The sequence below is a fragment of the Rhamphochromis longiceps genome, linkage group LG22, assembly GCF_057381845.1.
Source record: "Rhamphochromis longiceps isolate RC_006_pf linkage group LG22, R_longiceps_female_GT1.1, whole genome shotgun sequence".
NCBI lineage: Eukaryota > Metazoa > Chordata > Actinopteri > Cichliformes > Cichlidae > Rhamphochromis > Rhamphochromis longiceps.
Genome location: NC_140577.1, coordinates 34,980,058 through 35,003,765, shown reverse-complemented (window position 1 = coordinate 35,003,765; position 23,708 = coordinate 34,980,058). Strand labels below are relative to the sequence as shown.

The 23,708-nt window shown below is 40.4% G+C and overlaps 1 protein-coding gene across 1 annotated transcript in view; it reads left to right on the top strand.

The window, feature by feature from the left end:
* The window catches only part of LOC146644401 (thrombospondin type-1 domain-containing protein 7A-like), a 214,261-nt gene that overhangs the window by 21,939 nt on the left and 168,614 nt on the right, over window positions 1–23,708 (top strand). The gene's annotated exons all lie outside the window — the stretch shown is intronic.

Genomic DNA, 23,708 nt, shown 5'->3' with positions numbered 1-23,708 from the left:
ACGTGATATGGTATTTTAAAAATGATCCCCACAAGCTTCCAAAAATGAGTAAAAGAACAAAGATCTTTGAAGAACTTCTCTGGAAAGGGCAAAAGGCCCAATGAGAAGGCAGAACTAGAGCCTACGGCTTTCAAGAAGAAGAGTCCTACTTGAATTGTGCCAAAAAAGTGGATTCTGTTCATCTGGACGTTGCAATTTCAGTAGGAGAAATGTTTCATCACTCATCCAAGTGACTTCTTCAGTGACTATAGAAGTCACATGCATCAAGATACTTTATGCATGGGTTTATCACTGCATGTGATTGTCACACACCATGCGCGCTATGCATAATATGTGCCAACAGGCTAGTAAATTGGCCTGTGATGCCTCCAAAACTGCTTCGGCACATGGAGACCAAGCACCCTGGATTACAAGACAAGTCTTTGGAGTTTTCTGAAAAGAGAAAATGTGAAAATGAATTAGTTACAGCCACCACATCAAGAAAATGAGCATCATACCTAGTGGCTAACTTCATGACTAAGGTGAAGAAACCTTTCAGTACCAGTGAGGAACCGATCCTGCTTGCCGGTAGGGACATTTGCTGTGAACTGTAACTGATGTTACAGTTAAAAAGTTAGCACAGTTTCCTATTTTAACTGACACTGACACTAATAGAGGATCTAGAGGACACAGAGGATTAACAAGTCATCGTTGCACACAATTCAGGTAGATACTGATACTGACAACAAGGCAATACTGCTTGTTTCTGTGCTGTATCAGGAGGATGTGCACGAAGAAAAGATATGTGCACTGTCACTGCAAGTAACACCACAGTCTCCAAATCATTACATATCAGGAAAACAGAATTGGTCTTTTGTTTCCGCATATGCACCAAGGGAGCTGATTGGACAGATTTCTGTTGTTTGGGTTTGCAGAGAAATGATCTAAACTTGCATGTGCTCATGCAATTTTGTGAGGAGATGGACGCCGAGCAAAACTGCCTTCTCTGACATGCAGAAGTAAGATGGCTATCTAAAGGCAGATTATCAGCCAGGAGTGTTGACTTATGACAGCATATTTGCATATTTCAGTGACTCGAAATGGGTCACAAAACTCACTTACTTGTGCAACATATTGAGTCTGCTTATTGAACACAATGTACCACTTCAGAAGAAAATGACAACTGTCTTCAAGTTGGCAGATAAAGTAACTGGATTCAAAGCCAAACTAGAGTTATGGGGACACTGAGTGAAGAGATATTTGGCATGTTTCAAATATTAGCAGGAGTTTGGGAAGAAATTGTGCCTGTCAAAATGATCCGGGCTTGTGCATTATCACTTGTCTCTACTTTTAAGAGTTTGAGTGGTACTTCCCAATCACAGAAGACCCCCGAACGTGAAAAGTGAACAACCTGACCATGCTCCAAGAAAGGCAACAGCTGGAGATGGAAAATGATGGTAGTCTTTAAAGTGTGTTTCAGACACCAACTCTGCTGGTGTTTGGATCAAGATCAAGCAGAATATCCAGAAATTGCCAAAAAAAAGCCCAGAATACCTTGCTTCCATTTCCAACATCCTGTCTTTGTGAACTGGGATTTTCTGCCAGCGACCATAACCAAATTATAGAGTACACTGGACATGAGTAACGCACTTCAGGTGTCATTGTCAGATGGGAGCGGCTCATTGCAGGGAAACAAGATCGTGTGGTAGTTAGAAAGTGAAACGCTAAAAGTTTTATGCTGTCCCAACAATGTGTTTTTGTAAATAATTATTATTATTTTAAATATATGTGTTCAGTCCGAGTCACACACAGGCCTCAAAATAAGAAGATTTCACGATCCGTGTATTTATAACATTGCACTGCAGTTTTCACTGTGGAGACAATGCTGTAAATGTTTTAATTGGTTTTCCTCGAGCTGTTTAGACAAAACAGTTCAGTTATACAGCTGCAGCGAGTAGAATCATTTCCTCTTTGTTAAGACGCGAGGTTCACATATGGCAACATTGTAAATAAATAAATAAATAAAAGGGTAACAAAACAGAGAGCAACACATTCTTGGTGTGACTTGACTTAGCCTGATTTTAGTGACACGACTATTTCTCCAAATATTTATTTATCTTGTAAACTGTACAGATTCTAATCACTGGTGATTACACTGCAGTGAGCTTATCTGGGAGTAGCACGATCAGTATGGATTAAGATGAGCACTTCTCCATCCTTGGCTTTTTACACCAGTTCTTTGGGAGTCCCTGGGTGAGGTTGCTATACGTATTTCCAACATGTTACCTAGAACTATTATTAGCATATTAGCACATGTGTATATATGAGTGTGTGTGTGTGTGTGTATTTGCACTTAGTGAACTAAACTGATTTAAATATAAAGGAATACACACTGTCAATAACTACCCAGCTACACAAGGTTCAAAATAAATGCAATAAAAAGAACCTTGTGTGCTTGGTACTCTCAAAACAACATGTAGGTGTCCACAGGAATGAAAAAACATTTATAACTTCATCGATCACTGTTTACCATGGGCTAAGCTCAACCATTCATATCATCTCACATCTCTCCATAAACTGCAGTTAGTTCAAAATACAGCTGCTCGTATAAAATTAGAACACGTGTTCTTAAACAGCTCGCTTTCACTTCACCTCAGTGTCAGTTTCAAGATCCTGCTTCTTGCTTTCAAAGTGTTTCATAACCTCGCTCCTCCATATTTATCTGATCTTCTCCAAACATACTCACCCCCTCGTACACTCCTCTCTTCTTCAGCTTCCCAAGTACCGTGGGACTCAGAGCCGTTAGTTGTTCTGCCTCGAGACTTTAGAATGCACTTCCACCAGATCTACAAACTCTGGCTCTACTTTTATATCGCATCTTAAAACCCATAATTGCAAACCCTTCGTCATGAAAGTTTTTATACTTTCATACATGTTTTTTATTTTTCATTTACTTTATGCTTTTATTTTGCTGTACTAATGTAAGGTGACCCTGAAGGTCTTTAAAGGCACCTATAAATAAATGTATTGTTAACAGAACAGTAGTCAACTACATTTATTATTATTGGCTGATTGTCTACCACAATGGAACATGTTTAGTCCTAATAAATTTTAAATGGAGTTTAGTGTGTGATCATTTTGAATTGGAACCATTCTGAGTGGGTGCTGGCATATGCTCTGTAAAACTGCTCCAAATCCATCTGGACCTGGGGCTTTGTTATTTGGAAAATGCTGTAGGACTTCATGGAATTCACACATTGAAACAGATGAATGGAGAGGACGACAACTTTTTACATTTTAGTAGATTTAAATTGTTAATACATCCCTTAATAGCAGCATCAGATGGATGAATCTGTGACGACTATAAAACTTCATAAAAGTCTTTCAAAGATTTAATATTTGTTGTGGATTACGAGAAATGTTCCCAGTCAAATCTTTAGTAGACTAAATAGTTTTTCTTTCTTTATACAGCAATGAATTTTCTAGATTTATTTCCACATTCAGAGTTCTCCAAACACAGCCAATACAAGATTGTGTCTTCTTAATTTAAGTCCAATTTTAGTTTTCTGAGGATGGTAATTATACGTTCTTGTTGCGAGGCAGCAAAGGCAGCATCTAATTATTAATTTTTTTTGTTGTACTAAGTGATTTTTCTTTATCTTTCAGTAAGATATATTGTTCTCCTAATTGATTGTGTGACTTTTTGTCAGAGAAATAACAACTGGTGCATGATCACATAACCATCATGATGTGAATGTGAGTGCTGTACTGGCAAAAACAAAATGCCTGAGAGCATCGCAAAGACAAGAAACTTTCAGGTTTGTTAAAAGATGTCTGTAGACTGCAAATGTTGTCATATGCATGTAATATTCATAAATCCACATTTTGAATAGATAAAAAAATAATAGATAAATTATAGTGTTGTGTGTGTGTACAGATGGTTTGAACATATATATGAGTCTGACAGATAATACCTGCCTATAACTAATTTAACTGATTAGCAAATTTTAGCCTAATTTCTCTGGAACAAAGTTTCCATGTGACAAATCTCAGTGTGGTCATGTTTAGCTAACTGGTGGAGTGCTGTTAGATGTGCACATGTATGTGTCTGTGCTGTATGTTTGTGTAGTAAATCCCAGCATTGAAGGTAGAACAAGCATAATTCTGAGTGCAAAGACAAGAGAAAAGAGGTGAAAAGTGACATAAGTGAAACAAAACAGTGCAGCCATCAAAGAATAACTTAAAATCATAACAACAGCGAGGCAAAAAAACAAACAAAAAAAACACCAAACATAATATGCTTTTAAATCAGTGAAAAAGGAAAATAAAAAGGAAAGCGTCACAAAGGGCTTTGTGTGGATATAGATAACCTGACACAAGATCAGGACAGCCATGGAGTCATGATAGAGCTGTTGATGTACAAATTATCAGCTGTGAAGTAACGAGTAAAGTAAGGGATTACTATTGCAAAATCGGTAATTAGATTACCGTTACTTTCCCGTAGGAACGCTGCGTTACTGCGTTACTAAAACCGTGATTTTTTGCGAGAATGTCTCATGACAGTGACGTAAGCGAGTGCGCCGTTGGTGACAACAGCTGTGTGCAGATCAACAATGGATCACATATCGAGTGGGAGAGAGTATGAGCGTGCAGCGTTTAAAGCGTGGAAGTACTGACCTTACTTTGAGTTTGATTCCATAAAAAGTGACAAAAACATTAGTGTCCGCTGTGCGTGGGAAGAAAACTTCTTTTTACAGAGAAAAAAACCCCTAAACTTCCGATCAAGTGCCGAGTAGCTACGACGTAATGGGAAACTCACAGAGAAACTCGTGGATTCTTCCACTGACCGCAGCACACCTGCACCAGGGTAAACCTCTGCCTACCCTGCTCCTGCTTTACAGGTGAAAATAGCACATAAAATATTTTATTTTATGTGCTGGAATGTGTAGAAAATAGGTTTAAATGTTAAACTAATTTCTTCCAGTCAGAGAATGTTGCATATAATTAAATTTTTGCTTGATGCATAAAGTTAAAAGATTAAAACTAATAAAACAAGTTTTAAAAAGAGACTTTTCCATTTGATTACATTTTGTATGATGGATTATGCAGAAAAAGTAGAATTGGGCTGAAAGATCTATCACTTTATCACCTCTTCAGGTTGTAAATCGTGTTTTTAAAAAGTAACTAAGTAACTAAGTAATTAATTACTTTTGAAAATAAGTAATCACTAAAGTAACAGGATTACTTTTTGGGGGAAGTAATCAGTAATTAGTTACTGATTACTTTTTTCAAGTAACTAACCAACACTGGTGATGACAGCTCGGGAGTCTCCTTGGATGAAATTCTTCTGGATCAGAAACAAGACTTTCTGTTGCTCCAGGAAAATTGAATTTTCACGCTGAAGTAGACTTGCAGCCAAGACCGCCTAATCCGAGACCGAGACCAAGTCGAGACAAGACCAAGTCGAGACAAAAAAAGTCTTTAAACTGCAGCCAGATGCTGCTTCATTTGCGGGTCTCAGGCATATTCATGTGTTTACTGTCTCACTCACTCACTGAGAGGACAGACGCACGTTCCACTTGACTGTCGCGTCTCTCACCCTCTCTGTTTTTCACATAAATATATTATCCTATATCCTCACATGTGATTGGCCACAATATGGAGGGATTGAAGCATAGCTGAGCCACTGAGAGCTGAGCAGCCAAAGGAAATTAAGTGAAAGATTAATAGGCTCTGTTTTGAGTTTTGTTCAAAAAAGAATGACTTCATATAGGAAAAAAACATATATCACATATGCAGGACACCTTAAACTATTTTTTTAATTAAGCAGCAAGGCAGAACAAAGTCAAGGCTGTATCAAGACACAGGGACTAAACCCAGATTCAACCAGACCCAGAACTGATCCGGAATTAAAACAGGACTACAACAGTTCAAAATCAGGACTATTTAGGACTTAACCAAAACAGAACCACAATCAGAACTAAATGATAGCAGCACTAAAAATCATCATAGACCTGCACTACACTTATTTTTTAATTCTACCAAAGTACAATATTTAGATTCAGAAACATTTATATAATTATTTTGCCTTGTTGTGCAAACAAGCCTGCAGAACTTAATAAATACAGAATTTGAAAAGTAACAAATGGTATCTAAAAGATACACTATAGGTAATAGATACATGTTCTGATGAGTTTTGGCAAACAACCATTTGACTAACATGTGTGTCTCACCTGCTCTTGTTCATCTCTGTTCTGTCCTCATTCTCTCTCTCCCTCTCTCTCGCCCTCTCTCTCTCTCTCTGTGCTGACAATCAAGCCAAACACCAACATCATCAAATATACAGTTGAAACCACATATTTACTCTTCAGATAAAAACACAAACACTTTTTTAATTGTAACATCAAATCAGACTAAATGTTTATTTTTTTAGATTGATAAATATAAAAACATATTTGTTAACTTTAAGAGTAAAGAGAGAAACTATCTGTATTTCTTAATTGCAAATGGCACCAAATTGTATTCAAACTGAGCCACACTTATGGAGCTCCACAGTTCTTTTCCTGGTGTTTTGGTTGACATCTCTTGATGTTCCCATGTCACAGAAACAGGCTCTGTGTTTTGCCTTATATGCATCCACAGCTGTGCCACCAGTTTACTCACATGGACTCTACTAACCTATCAGAAGCTTCTTCAGCTCAGAATGGAATCGTCTGGAGTTTTCTTATTAATTAACAATAAACTTAGTGTATATGTACTCCTACATTTGATGAAAGTGATTAAAATAGACAGCTCCCTCTTTTTATTCTGACATTTAATTAATTCAAAAGATATTTCAATATTTATTTATCTAAAATAAAACAAGTTTACTCTAAACTGATGTTTAACAGTAAAAAAAAAAGTTTTTATGTTTTCTCCATAAAGTGTAAATATCTGGTTTCAGCTGTGAATATCCTGCTGTGTACTGAAATCCCTCTTGTTTTGCATAGAAATATACTGAACAATATACAAAGCATAATATATAAAATAACATCTACCTGAGTTTTTTCTTTGTAAGAAGCCCATTACGTCCATTGTTGTGTTCATCAGTACACAACTGAAACTGGTTTAGAGAGTTTGTTTAGCCGTGGAGGGAAACAACTGAAAATATGAAATGTAAGCTAAGAATCAGCATTGCTGTTCGGCTTTTTATTTATCCATTTGTTGATTCACTCGAAGAGCAAGTAACGCAACCAAGTGATCAGTTTGATATCAATCTTTTGTGATTCACCGTCATATTTACATTATTAGTTCAGTACGAATGATTTGCTTTGGTACCTGGTCAAACTTAAGCTCTCCTCTGTCTGCAGGAAACTCGCAGGCAGCAGCTTCTCGCTCACATGGGTGCTGTGCTCAGTCGCCCAGTGCCTGAGCTCGGATCATACCAAAATTAGGGGGAATTTACGACGGTGCACTCTGTGCTTCGTGTGTTGTTTTTGTTTTATACAGTTGTCAGTTAGGCATCTAACTAACAAATTACACTCCAAAAGACCCCGGACTTCTGAAAAAAGGACCTGGGCTTAAGCCCAGTAAGCCACCCCCCCCACCCCCCACCCCCACTCCCGAACACTATGTCAATTTGACAATTTGACCAAGACCGAGACCAAGACCGAGACCAAGACCACGTAAAAGTGGTCTCCTCGAGACCAAGACCGGTCTCGAGACATCCAACTCTACGCTGAGGTCCATTCACTCGTCATCAGTTCTTTTTTCTAATGCATTAAATAAATATTACAAGCAGTTAGCAGTTAGGAAATAATCCTGAAGTGTTCTGTACATCCAAATTCCTGCTCATATGGAGAAATAGCTCATATCATATCAAATCTGCAGCTCAGTTCAAATAAATCCACAATATTGCATCCAAGCTATAAGATGAAATCTGTGTGTTCCTGAAAGCTTTTCAGTGTGGTAACTCTTTGCATGAAGGCCAGTGGAAAATAGATTTGCACTCTGTGACTTAATATAGTTCTTCAAATGGAAGAAAACCAGATCAATCATCAGAGAGGGTGACGGTAGCCAAGTTAATGTGTTAAAGCAGCTGAGCCTAGAAATCATCTGTGGGGTGCACATATCAACCCTCCTGGCATACTGAGCTCCTCACTGGCAACATGAAGCTAAATATATCACAGCGAGTCTGTGGTGGGCTAATCAACACCTCCTCCACTCATCCATCAACCTCCACACCCCTCCATCTTCCTACCCTCATTTCTTCATTGCTCCCTTGCATGCCACTGGACCCCATCTGTTCTACTTACTGCCTGAGCAGGAGGTGGTGGAGAAGAGGCCAGGGGTCCCTGGTTTACTTCCTCAGACCACCTTTGGTATTTCTTTTGCACTATCTTTTACATACCTCACAGCAATAGTTAACTAATGGATTTTAAATATCACATTAATATATTAATATACATATTTGACAATGTGTCACATTTACACTAAAATGAACCAAATTAATGACAGCATCTTTGTATATTTACGAGTTGGATGATATGGCACAGAAACACACGGTGAGGCGAGCTTAAATATTACTTGGTTTGGTCTTTATTTCTTTCAGCTGCATTCACATCAAACTCTTCAGTGCTTCACTCTAAGAAATAAAATGTTGTATTTACTTAATCAAGTTATGGCAACCAGTACCACAAAACTCAGTTGTTTCAATGGGGAAAGTAATTAATTGCAATTATATGCAATTAATTGTTTGATATTTTAAGTAAATCTAACTAAGCTTTGTTAATTAAATGCTGAAGAAAAGAGTTAAATTACATTAACTTTACATCTACTGACAACAGATTCAATTAACTTGACATGATTAAGTTTAGCTTGCTAAAGCTAAATGATGATTATTGATAGTCAAAGGTTATGTTAACTGTAGACTGTAGCTGAACTGTTTAAGTCACTTTAATACATCTGACTTTATTAAACTTTAGAAAATTGACAAAACAAAGCATTTGACAAATTCTTCATTGTGCATTGAACTGGGACTATCATGAATTTATGATAAAAACATGCACAAAAATATACTGGTAGTTAATACATACAGTGGGGCAAAAAAGTATTTAGTCAGCCACCGATTGTGCAAGTTCCCCCACTTAAAATGATGACAGAGGTCAGTAATTTGCACCAGAGGTACACTTCAACTGTGAGAGACAGAATGTGAAAAAAAAATCCATGAATTCACATGGTAGGATTTGTAAAGAATTTATTGGTAAATCAGGGTGGAAAATAAGTATTTGGTCACCTCAAACAAGGAAAATCTCTGGCTCTCACAGACCTGTAACGTCTTCTGTAAGAAGCTTTTCTGTCCCCCACTCGTTACCTGTATGAATGGCACCTGTTTGAACTCATCATCTGTATAAAAGACACCTGTCCACAGCCTCAAACAGTCAGACTCCAAACTCCGCCATGGCCAAGACCAAAGAGCTTTCGAAGGACACCAGGAAAAGTATTGTAGACCTGCACCAGACTGGGAAGAGTGAATCTACAATAGGCAAGCAGCTTGGTGTGAAAAAATCAACTGTGGGAGCAATCATCAGAAAATGGAAGACATACAAGACCACTGATAATCTCCCACGCAAGATCTCATCCCGTGGGGTCAAAATGATCATGAGAACGGTGAGCAAAGATCCCAGAACCACACGGGGGGACCTGGTGAATGACCTGCAGAGAGCTGGGACCAAAGTAACAAAGGTCACCATCAGTAACACACTACAACGGCAGGGAATCAAATCCCGCAGTGCCAGACGTGTTCCGCTGCTGAAGCCAGTGCATGTCCAGGCCCGTCTGAAGTTTGCCAGAGAGCACATGGATGATACAGCAGAGGATTGGGAGAATGTCATGTGGTCAGATGAAACCAAAGTAGAACTTTTTGGTATAAACTCAACTCGTCGTGTTTGGAGGAAGAAGAATACTGAGTTGCATCCCAAGAACACCATACCTACTGTGAAGCATGGGGGTGGAAACATCATGCTATGGGGCTGTTTTTCTGCCAAGGGGACAGGACGACTGATCCGTGTTAAGGACAGAATGAATGGGGCCATGTATCGTGAGATTTTGAGCCAAAACCTCCTTCCATCAGTGAGAACTTTGAAGATGAAACGAGGCTGGGTCTTCCAACATGACAATGATCCAAAACACACCGCCCGGGCAACAAATTACTGACCTCTGTCATCATATTAAGTGGGGGAACTTGCACAATCGGTGGCTGACTAAATACTTTTTTGCCTCACTGTACAATGTGTACTGATTAAAATAAGAAAAAAGTATATATTTACAAAAACTGAATATGTAGCCCAAAATATTGCAAGTGAAGAAAAATAAAGATGAATAAAAATTAAAAGGTTTTTTATTAGTAAATGTCTCACTTTACTATTTTTTATCTGGTAATCAAGTTTTATCATTTTTAAAGGTTTTAGTCAAAAACCTAAATCAGTTTAAACCAGCACAACTGGTTTAGACATTTAATCTTCCTGTAAAAGAAAGATACTTAAGTTGTCATGAAATGTAAATATTTATCAAGAGGAAAAGCACAAAGTGGAGAGAATAAAGGTTTACGTAGTAAAGGTTTATGTACACACTGATTTTCAAGACAGATTTCATCTTGACTTGTCTGTGACATTAAATGAAAACCATATACAACGATTACAAAGAGGAACACATTTCTGACAAAACAATGTATTTATGACATTCTAATATGAATGAATGAATTAAATGGCACAAACTAACATTGTTATTTTACTTATCAAAAGGCTAATATGCAACTAAAACTATCAGGTTGTATTCTGCACAGTTGTTTCTGAGTTGCTTGCTTGTCTATTAAAGAAAGGATGCATGGTTTGACATGACATGTCTTAATAAAGCAGTCCCAGCCACCCCCCATCTCCTCCTTTGTCTAATCCCACCTCACCCCTCTGACATTTAAGAAATCTATCCAACCATATCCTACCCAACCCCCACAGCACCGCCACCATTGCTGCCACTGCTTTGTTCCCTGGCAGTAGGCAGAAGGACTGTTTTAGTATTGGACATCTGTCTACCCATCACCTATTTTTATGCAGCTTTAAAACATCCTCTATTATTTCCCCCACTTGGGTATTAAAAACTGTTTTAGTAATCTAGCACTTTCATATGTTATATGGTCAATATAATCCTTTTAATAGTATTTCATTATGTAAAAAGAGAACTGGTTTCACCCCGACATGAAAATTTTAGTAGCCTTGCCTCCACTTATGATTTGTAGTGACCATCTCATAACAAAGACAACTTCTCGTCACAGACATTTGGGAGCCTCTGCCTCCAGAAAACAAAGAGCAGCAGGGTAATGGCTCAAGGTGCTGATGACATTTCCCCTCTTGCCAAGTAGAGTGTCATAATCAGATAAGAAGAAGTGGATTGGTCTCTATGCTGAGTGCAAAGTTGATGATTCCAGCCTCTGTAGGTCTTGAACCACTCTCATCCTATTATTTTTCCTTTCACCACCCTATCCTTTCACCCCCAACCTCAGGGAGTGCATTTCCCATGTTACCCAGCCTAATTCAATCTTGTTTGCTTCTCCACTTTATAGCCCAGATTGAATAATGACTAATGGACAGATTTCACAAAAAGAGTCACCTGGCTATCTCCTCTATGCCATTTTTCTTCTCTCTCCACCCAGTCATCACATGTCTCTTGTACTTCCTCAGGACTACTTTTCTGACTCAGATGCCTTCTCAGATAATCTTCAGTGCCACCAGTTCCTCAGGAGTCTTGATAAGGCCATCTGCCACTGAGAACATCATTGTTGCTCAAATTTCCTGCTTAACCCTGAGATCAATCATCAAAACTGCTCTAGCAATTCCAGTCTCTCCCTTTTGTTCCAGATATACCTTTGTGAAACAATGTAAAGAACAGTAGTAGAAAAGTAGAAATTCTTAAAATGTTAAGGCTTGACAAGTTGTGTGATGGAGGAGGGCGAGGTTCTGGTGTTTGCTATCAGTGTGGTACACCAAACAGAAAGTGATTGTTTTCAGACAAGCTCACTTTCACAACAGTCATGGTTAGTTGGTATGTTAAGGGCAAGAAGGCTTACAGAGTTATGTTGCATTCCTGAATAAGGCTTCTAAGTTTCCACTCAGAATTTAAATATGGAACCCCCAACTCCAATTTCCCAGTTGAAAACTTGTGAACCCAGAGGTGGCACTGTAAAGAAACAGTAGTAAAAACTGTAAAACCTTTCATCTGTGCTGTTGTGTATTTGTGACTCATGTGTGTGTGTATGTTCACAGTCATCCAGGTCATGGTATTCTAAAGCCTCTTTTCCATTTGTACCTACTCAGAACAATTCGCCACGGCTCATTACGACTTGACTGGATTCGACTGATTTTCCATTACAATTGAGAACCAACTAATGTGCATGGTTTTCACGATAACAACGCATCCAAGTGTCCCGTGAAATACAATACAATATAATACAACTTTATTTATATAGCACATTTAAAAACCAACGGTATACCAAAGTGCTTCACAATAAAACAGCAAGTTAAAACATGAATAATATAAGACCATTAACAAAGTACTGAACAGGTCAATGGCACTAATTACACAAGAATAAAAGTGAATATCAAATCAAACTTGCTAAAAACACACAGGTTTAAAGTAGAAGAAGATATATATAGAAAGATAAAATTGGAATTGATTATAATATACCGGCGTTTACTAACTGGGAAAGAAAGATTAAATAAGTGAGTTTTTAATCGTGATTTAAATAATTGGATGGAGTCAGACGTGCAAAAACGGCAATGATGATCGACCCAGAAGGCAGACCGAAGAAATGGTGGATGGACAAAATTAAGGAGGACATTAAGACCATCAACGCATCACCTGAGGACGCCTTGGACAGAACCAAATGGAGAAACCTTTGCCGAAGAGCGGACCCTGCACCAGCGGGAACAACGCCAGGATGAAGAGAAGTCAGACGTGTGAATAGCAATGGGAATGTTGTTCCACAGGTTAGGTGCAACCAGGGCAAACGCACGGTCACCTCTGGTCTTGAGCCAAGATCTAGGCTGTACCAAGAGTAATTGGTTGGATAATCTGAGGGCTCTCCCAGGGGTGTATGGCAAGATAGCTAGGTGCTGTATTATTTATAATTTTGAAGGTAAGCAGCAATATTTTAAATTCGATGCGGTATTTGATGGGGAGCCAGTGCAAATCAGAAAGGACAGGGGTGATAGAGGCAAACCATCCGGTACCAGTCAAAAGGCGTGCCGCAGCATTTTGGACATGCTGTAATCTATGGAGAAGAACAGCATGGAGACCAAAGTAAAAGGAATTACAGTAATCTAATCTAGAGGTCACAAAGGCATGAATAAGCTTTTCAAGATCCTTATGTGGTACGCAATACTTAGCCTTCGAAATACGACGCAGTTAGTAGAAGCTAGATTTGACTACAGAGGTCACTTGTTTGTCAAATTTGAAGGAGCTGTCCAGCAGCACACCTAGATTACTAACAGTGTCAGAGAGAAAAGTGGCGAGGGATCCAAAGGTATCAACTAGTTGGCCCCGGGGGAAATGACTGTCAAACACCACAATTTCCAAAAGCACAGCACACACACACACACACACACACACACACACACACACACACACACACACACACACACACACACACACACACACACACACACACACACACACACATATAAATACACAGACATATATAAATAAAATATACGAAGGGGATAGAGTAAATAGGAATAAAAATAAAAATACAAGTGAATTGCACATTTCAAGTATTGAGGTCTATTGCACCATTGACTATTTACAAAAGTATTGCACAAAGGTATTGCACTGTGAGGTGAAGAGGCACTACAGCTTAGTTGTCCCCCCTCCTTTCTCCTCCTGTTTCCCCTCCCTCTCCCCCACAGAGAGGAGTTAAACAGTTTGATGGCGTGTGGGACAAAGGAGTTTTTAAGTCTGTTAGTTCTTGTCTTGGGGAGAAGCAACCTGCCCAAAGTCTTTGACTTCTCTCATGCACTCTAGGAAGCAGTGCAGTGACAGAGCAACATTGTCAGTTAGCTGAAAGTAAATTTGGATATCATCAGCATAGCAATGGAATGAAATGTTGTATTTTTCAAAGATTAGGCCTAGAGGTAGCATATAGAGAGAGAACAACATTGGGCCCAACACAGAGCCTTGAGGCACGCCACAGCAGAAGGCTGCAGCAGAGGAAGAATAGGCACCCAGAATGACAGAGGAGGACCTGCTCGAAAGATAGGATTCAAACCAGTTAAGGGTGTCACCTCTAATGCATGTATGTTCTAACCTCGTTAGTAGAATATTATGGTCCACCATATCAAAGGCTGAGGACAAGTCCAGTAAGACTAAGACCGCAGAACTACCTGAATCGGCAATTAGGAGAAGATCATTAACGACTCTCAGCAGAGCTGTTTCAGTGCTTTGACGTGGTTTAAAGCCAGGCTGAAATGAATCCATCGTATCCAGATAGGCCTGGAGTTGTGAGAAAACTATCTCTCCAAGATTTTGGACAGGAATGGGATTTTGGAAATCGGCCTGTAGTTCACAAAGTCATTATGATCGAGGCTCCTTCTTTGAGAACAGGCTGCACTACAGCGTGTTTAAAGGCTGACGGAACATGGCCGGAAAGCAATTAAGAATTCATTAGAGTTAAGATACTAGGCCCAATTGCATCAAAACCATCCTTGATAATGCGTGATGGGAGAATATCATGTACAGAATTTGTATTTTTCAGTTGTTCAACTATTTGCTTAAGGGCAGTGAGTGACACCGGCTAGAACTAGGGATGGGTATTGATACGATTTTCACGATTCCGATTCCATTTTCGATTCTGTTTAACGATTCCATTCTTTATCGATTCTCTTATCGATTCTTATTTTTAAAAAAGGAGAACACTAAGGTCGATTAGCTTAGAACTTTGTTTTATATCTTCTCTTTGAACAAGATAGAAATTTAGGAGTAACATGGCCTTACAAACCCAACAGTGAGATCTTAAGAGATCCAGCCTACGGCTCTTCAATGGGGTGTCACAGGGTCCCCGGGAAAAAAATTGTAAATGTAAAATAATAAAATAAATATTCTTCTGTAGCAATAACAAAGTATAACATAAATTATTCAGTAGCAATTATACAAGAATATCCAGTAATGTCCCTGCCTACAATTAAACACATTCACTTACCGAAAATCATCTGCTGTGGCAAATGGGTTCAAGCCTTTGACCACAAACTGAGTCACTGCTCGGTGACATTCGTCTATCCTGGCCTGAAAGGAGATGCTACCGGCAGACTGCAGCGAGAACTGCCAGCATCTGAGCCAGACTCTGTCTCATCATGGTCACCTAAGTGCACAGGCAGGTTTTGTAATAAGGCAGATCGCGCTAACATAATATGCACTGTTAGTTGATTATTTACCTGCTGCATTACCGCTGCTGCTGGGTTGAGATTCACGAGTCTGGAGCGGAATTAAAAACACGACATTCCTTTAAGGTTATCGTGTGTTTTGTGAGCAAATGCTTTTGCATATTCGTAGTGTTTCCTCCCTTAAATGAAATATCTACTTTGCAAGTATTGCAAGTTGCCCTGTTGTCATCCGTTCTCGTAAAGTGTAACCAAACTTTTGAGCGTTTGAGCCGCTTAGGCGCCGTGTTTCCTGCCAGGTAAATGATGCTCCGCAATGTGGTGACGTCATTCGGATAGAGGAGCATGTAGATAGCAAAGAATCAGCAAAGTCATCAACTGTATGAGGTATGGGACAATCAGTAATAGTGGGTGCAGAATTAAGGAACACCACAGAAAAATTAGCCACAGTTTCAGAATTAATTATGCACATAGGGCGTCGGAGGCTCTCAGGGTGCAGTTCTGTATTGCATAGATCAACATCAAAAACAACTGGGAAGTGATCAGAGATCCCAACATTGTCAATGTCTTAAATACAAATGTCCAGGCCATATGAAAAAAACAGATCAAGGGTATGGACTTTAAAGTGGGCTGGTTCATTTACCCACTGAACAAGGTTAAGAAAGTCAGTTAGAGCAAGAAAGTCTTTGGCTAATGGATCATCCTTACAACAGATATGAATATTAAAATCACCAGTCATATTTAAAAAGAACAGATCCTAATAGATCAGCAAAGTCCTGAATAAAAGCCTTGTTGTATTTCGGCAGTCGGTAGACCACAACACACAGAGCTTTAGAAGAATTGGCCAACTCCATTAATTGGACTTCAAAGCCAGGGTAGGTAGTGTAGGGGAGCTGCCGAATTTTATGGTTATTTTTTAAAAACGAGTCTAAGCCACCACCTCTGCCCGTAAGCCTAGGTGAGCTGAAGAAAGCACAGTCTGGCGGGACAAGCTCAGAGAAGGAGAAGGACTCACCAGGGTGAATACAAGTCTCCATCAGGAACAAAACGTCCAGCCCCGAGGCAAGGAAAAAGTCATTTAAAACAAAAGTCTTATTCACTAGCAACCTTACATTTAGTAGAGCCATCCGTGTCATGGGCGCCATGTCCCTACTCGTAGCGCGTCGCAAACGGCTTAGGTTGCTATGATGAACGCCACCTCTGGAAGACGTTATCCAGGTATGAATAGGCAGGCATGCCACTGGGAGGGCTGGGTAGACTTGCTGTCCGACGGAGCAGATCCACCGAAGGCTAAGCGATCTGGCAAGGAGGCAGTCATGGGAGGAAGAGGGAGGATGTAGAATATCCATGCTAGCATGTGGATTAGCCATAGCCTGTGCTTTAAGGTAACCATTAAGACAGATGCGAAAGCCACTCTGTTTGCCCCGCTTCCTATAGTGTTTCTTGTACACGATATGCTGGTGGAGGAGTCCGATCGTGACAGGGTGGCGTCTCCCAGAGTCCAGCATGGATCCGAACCATAGGAGTGAGAGAATCGAAGATTTGAAAGTGTTTGGTGGTCATAAGTAATTAGTGCATTGCCACCTAATGACCATATTACCAAAAGAATGAGGAGTACAATGCAAAAGTCAGAAAAGAGGAGTCGAAAGGAGAGGCGAAGACAGCTGAGCACAAAGGCGTCATCTTTGAATTTGACAGATGCGTCCCTGTTGACTTGAAATCATTAGTATGTGACACAAATGCTACAACAAAGGCAGATGTCGAGGCGACGATATACCTGCTGCGTGGTCTGTGGCTTTTCGTCAGACGCAGCTCCGGCGGCCTGCCACGCGTCCAATAGCGGCGACGCTGCTGCTCCGGCGGGCAGCCATGGGTCCGACAGCCACGGTGGGCGGTCACGTGTCCAGTGGCGGGGGCGTGGCGGCGGCGGCGTGGCAGCTGTGGCGGGCGACAATCAGGGGCGGATCTAGAGAAATTTTCTTAGGGTGCCAAAGAAATCAAATGGGATGGCAAAATCAAAGCCTTTTTTTTCCCAAACACATATGCAGGTGGTTACATATGGTTAAAATAATTCAAATGCAGTAAGTATACACTTTTTCATAGAAATATAGTCTATAACTTAATTATTGTCTGTAGCCCACATAATTACACACTTTAGTTACATAAAACATGTGAGTTTTGATCTAATGTACTGTATAGTCTGCATAATAAATAAATATGCAGCCCAATAAGTATAAAATCCAGAAAGCTACACAACATGGGGCGCTTCATTTACAAACACAAGTCTAACTTAAGTTTCACTGTTTTTTGTTAGAAAACAGTCACATTGTTACAGCTGAAATTACACAAAATGTCAGAAATCTGCACTGTCATGAACAAAAATTTAAACCTAGTTTTTCATGATTTGTTGGATTAACCCACTGAGGTCTGAAATACAACTGGCCATTTTTGACTCCTTTTAGTTGTATTTGTATGTGTTTATTTGTATTTCACCCTCAAATTGTTTCATTTTTTTCCCCGTTGCCTTGTTTGGTATCTTTTCAGCTCAACTGAATTTAGTTGTTTTTTTTCACTCACATACTGCTTTAGTATTACTGATCTGAAATCACACAAATAACTTAAAATCCTATTAGTATTTCTTTACTGAAAAAAAAACAGACATGTTGAGTAAATTTTTATAACTTGAAATGCAAATATAAAATGTACATTTTGTAAACATAAACAGCTATTTATCTAAAAATGCAGCCAATACACCTGACATTTTTTTTCATTTTCTACAACCATTTAAAAATATTACTAAAACTAAAATGAGAGAACAATCAGGTTTCGCAATAAGATGCCCCACAAATGATGCGTGCCAGTAAAAAAAAGTTTGTCCACCAAAAGACAGAGGAGAACAGCACAGGGACAAACCTGCAGGCCTGACAACAGGAGGTGTATCACTCTGCTGGTTTTCTACTTAGTGACAGTGTTTACATTGCAAATGTGCCTTTGTGGCATTCATTAGTGCCCTCACTGACACACAAAACAAAACAACAACTACACAACAGAACAACTACACAAGACAACACAACACACTAAACGTTACAAATCTCCCACAGCTAAAAACTCTCTCGCTCTCTCTCACTCGCTCGCTCGCTCTGTCTCGCTGCCGTTACCGTCACTCCCAAAACTCTCCCCTCTTCCTAAACAACCAAATCCCACGTGTTGAATTTTTTTTAATTGGTGGACATGGTACATTTTTCCACCGAAAGGAAACGTGGCTTTATTTCTTTCTTTACTGTTTTCACGCTGTCCTTAGAAAACGCTTAAAACACACACACACAAAAACGTGACGACAGTTTTTAGAAAAAAGCATGGCCAGTGTTGGGAAGGTTACTTTTAAAATGTATTCCATTACAGAATACATGCCCCAAAATGTATTCTGTAACGTATTCCGTTACGTTACTCAATGACAGTGAAGTATTCTGAATACTTTGGATTACTTAATATATTATCATGCTTTTTACAACAACGTGAATGTACTATTGCTGTGTGATTTATTACTGTTACTGAAGGTCCGCGACTCCGAACTGTAGTAAAGGGACCTCTGGCTAATACGGCGGGGTCCCTGTCGGCTCGTAGCCGAAAAATAGCTTTACTTTGTTGTGTTGGTCAACTTTTCTTGCGACAGACAGAGAGAGGCGTTGAAAGGCTGCTCCAATGGAACTTATTGTTTCGGAGGAAAACACGAACACGGTGTACAGTCGAGTCTTAATAGCTTACTTACAACTGGGCTCGTCAGGCACTCTTCTTGGCTGCAGTGGTTATTATTATATTTACATGCTTCCAGCTCCCGTTTTTCCTCGATGACAACTCGTACCTTTCCACTCCCCTTTTTCTCCCTCCTCGCGCTCACAGACCCATAACGTGTATGGCAGTCCATTCTCCCTGCAGCACTGACTACACTGCCCATGATGCTACATTCTTTAGAGCTATGCTTGTAGCATTCTGCCTGTTAGCTTAGCACAACAACAACAACAACAACAACAACAACGAAAAGGCGCTCTCTCACCCAGGAAACACACAGTCGCAGAGAGAGAGAGCGTCGCCCTGTAACCATGGAAACCGTAACGCTGCCGCCTGGAACAACAGAACGTAGCTGTCAAACAAACCCAAACAGTCCTGACCCGCGACAATATGAAACAGGAAAGTACCGCAGTGTAATCCATTTATTTCAACAAAGTAACTGTATTCTGAATACCACCTTTTTAAACGGTAACTGTAACGGAATACAGTTACTCATATTTTGTATTTTAAATACGTAACGGCGGTACATGTATTCCGTTACTCCCCAACACTGAGCATGGCTTATATATATTATCATAACTCTGGATTTACTGGCCTGTACTTAAAATGTAAAAACTTTGAAGTCCGAACTTTCAATGTGGGCTGAAATAGAGACTCAGCTGGCTGCAGCTTGTTGCTATGTCAGCTTACATCAGTCGTGTGATTTGGAGGTGCAGCGTGTCCGTGGACCACGGAGGGTTAATAACACTCACCTTCCTTCCATTTCCACAATGTCACATCCAACCACCTGTGTAAAAAGCGAAATTCCCATGGTGTTTTATATAGCATTTATATTCACTGTTGACTGTAACTGCGCTCAAACTGTTAATGCTATCTTATTTTAATAAACAACACAGTCATATGCAAAACTGGGGTGGCACTTGGGGTGGCAAGGGATCATTTTAGGGTGGCACTTGCCACCCATGCCACCCTTCTAGATCTGCCCCTGGCGACAATGTAGCACAACACACGATCCACCATGTGCTGGCCATGCAAGTTGTAGACATGGTGCCTGTGCTGCTGGACGTGGGCGGCGTGGAGGGCGCGCTGGACGTGAGTGGTGTGGAGGGCGCGCTGGATGTGGAGGTCCCTCCGGCACGCCGACCTCCAGCTCTGGCTGAGTGGGTCCCTCCAGTTCGCTGAGCTCCTCCGGCTGCGGCGCGGGGCTCCTCCGGCTCGCTGAGCTCATCCACGTGTGGTGCGGGCTCCTTCGGCTCACTGAGTTCATCCGGCTGCGGCGCGGGGCTCCTCCGGCTCGCTGAGCTCATCCACGTGTGGCGCGGACTCCTCCGGCTCGCTGAGCTCCTCCGGCTCGCTGAGCCCTTCCACTGGCGGCGCAGGCTGTGGCGGCGCAGGCTGTGGCGCAGGCTGTGGCGCAGGCTGTGGCGCAGGCTGTGGCGCAGGCTGTGGCGCAGGCTGTGGCTGATCCTGATCCAATACCAATACTCTGTACAAAAACGTAATGTTTAATTGTATTTTATAAAACAATATATAGTTGTATTATGTAATTGTAATAATATAGCTTCATAATGATTACAGGACATCACACTACTTGTTCTTGTTGCTTAATAATGCAGAATTATCATATAGAAATAAAAAAAACCCTGAAGTTGTGCGCTATTTGAGCATGTTGCCTGCCTGCAGCACTAAAGGACTCTGCGAGAGACGTCTGTCTCGCCCTAGCAGCACCTGTCCCTCTCCTCCTCTTCAGTTCGCCTCAACATAAGCTTATCATATTCTGTAATATGATTTACTCTGAGGTGTTCAACTCCTCACTGTCTTGCCACATGTATCGCAAACCGCATCTTGGCTGTTTGTGGAGGTAAAATACGTCCACACATGATTCAGTTTACGCTCAGTCATTGTCGTCAGTGCACACGCCAGGGACTGCGACACATTTATACAGCCGTATGACTATGAAAGGCGTAAGAGGAAGCAATTCCTTCCAATTTAGATGATCTGAATGATATAGTTTCTTTCCACTGTGTTCCTGTTAATGAAAAACTACAAATTCACCCCAAAATACTAAAATGTCGATATTTTAATATGAGAATCGATTCTAGAACATAAATTACCGGTATCAGAAGAATCGATATTTCAATATCGATCCGCACGCTGCTAACAATTAGAACTGTGTGTATTTGTCAGTGCATTATACCAGGGAGCACTTAGCTTTTAGATTGCTAATGTGGTTCTCCATAATGCTAACATTGATAATGAATGTTATTTTGATGGGCGCTTTTACAGTCAGCTCTTAAGGACTGGAATTGAATTGCCTCTACTGGAAAGGGTTATGAAAGGCTGACTGTGAAATGTCAAGTTCTTGGTTTTATGTTTATCTATTCTCTATAATCTATTCAATAGAAAAATAAAAAATATATATTATCTTTTTCAGAGAGTAGTTCTTACAAAGTAATCACAGCAAAAATATTTTTGTGGTCTAATTGTGCTCCATGCACAATTGTGCTCAACAAGATGTCATAAGCTTAATACACTAAGTGAATATGGGAGTAAAAACTCCAAAATTAGCTGATGAACAAAGTACAGAGGCTACGCTACCAAAATATCTACTGCTACTGTAAACTGAAATTAGTTTATGAGAAAGTCAAAGACAAAAAGTCAAAGGTATTAAACATCCATGTACCTGTTATCATTATATAGATTATTACCCACTTCCATGCTGCTCTTTACACTGAGGAGAATAAACAGTACATCAGTTTGGTCTTTCGCTGAATGCATGAAGCTGCATACAGAGTACATGATATTTTCTCTGACAGCAAAAACCCGATGGAAGATCAAAAGTCTCATATATATATATGGTAAATGGCCTGCATTTGTATAGCGCTTTTCTAGTCCCTAAGGACCCCAAAGCACTTTACATATCCAGTCATCCACCCATTCACACACACACACTGGTGATGGCAGCTACATTGTAGCCACAGCCACCCTGGGGCGCACTGACAGAGGCGAGGCTGCCGGACACTGGCGCCACCGAGCCCTATGACCACCACCAGTAGGCAACAGGTGAAGTGTCTTGCCCAAGGACACAACGACCAAGACTGTCCAAGCCGGGGGTCGAACCGGCAACCTTCTGATTACAAGACAAACTCCAAACGAGTTGAGCCACGATCGCCCTATATGTATATATTTGTAATGTGTAACCTTCTTCGTGACTGAACATCATTATGTAAAAGTCCAGACTTTGAGCTTCATCTGGTGATAATGTGCAGTATTTGTACATAACAAAAAGCAAAGCTTGCTGTCACACTGTTCATGAAGTTCTAGTTTTGTCTGTTTTCTGAGTGGGCCTATAGTGGAGGTCTGAAGAGGATTTTCCTTCTGAGGAAGCTGATGGTGAAAATAAGAGTTCTGCTTGATCCCTGCGATGACCTTCAGTCCTCCTGATATTTCTGAAAGAACGTATGCCTTGGTGAACATATGCAACAGACACAAGACAGCTATGATGAAAGAAAGAGAAGAAGTCTGTCTTCTGGACCCATGAATCCAGCTTGTTGTTTCCCCCCAAAGTAAATGCAGCTGATCATAGAATTGTTGTTAAGTAAAAACAACAAATTAAACCTCTAGAAAAACTTCAACTGCTGTGTTTTTAAATTTAACATGCAGTTGAAAGTTTTTAGTTGAATGTTGAATGTTTTAGTTGTTTTTAGTTGAATGTCAAAGGCCTCCCTCTCTGTTTAAAACGAGGGTAACAAAAACTAAGGAATGACAAATTACTTAATTATTGGCAGCAACACAGGTGTGTAGGATGGCTAACAACAACACTATAACATAGTGCGTATGCTAGCGCCTAGCGCCTAGCGCCTAGCCTAGCTAACTCATCAACAATAGGAATTCAGAATGATGCTACATGTTGTATAGAGCAGCGGTTCCCCCCCCCCCCGGGCCGCGGGTCGTTTGGTCCCGGGCCGTGAGAGTTGAGCCTCGGGTGTGGAATTGATGGTTTTCAGGGTTTTTTATCATTAACTCGGTTTCCCTGGGTCTTTCCCGTGTTGTAGTTGTGTCTTATTTTAAAAGAAATATTCACGCGTTACCATAGTGACCAGAAAGCATTAAGGAGCAGAGAGGAGGGCGTTACTCTCAATATTGTTGGCGCATTTCAGGAGGACGCTGCTAATAAAGTTACACAATTACACACTGAATTTGCGTTTATTGTTATATCTACAAAATACCAGTTTTTGTCGTATCTTTTATTTTGTTGTATTTACCCGCCACACCTTAAACGCCGGTCTGTGAAAATACTGTCTGACATGAAACCGTCTGTGGAACAAAAAAGGTTGGGGACCGCTGGTATATATCTATAAGATGTTAACATGTATTCCTTTTGCAATGTATCATTGTGGTTGTATTTACCTTAGTTTAACAAGCCATTAGACACAGTAAAACCACCAGCAGAGATCGTTAAAAACAACCAGAGCAGTGAAGCTGTGTAAAAAGTGCAGGGGGAAGTTTGTGTGATCACATCCAGTGGGTGAGTGG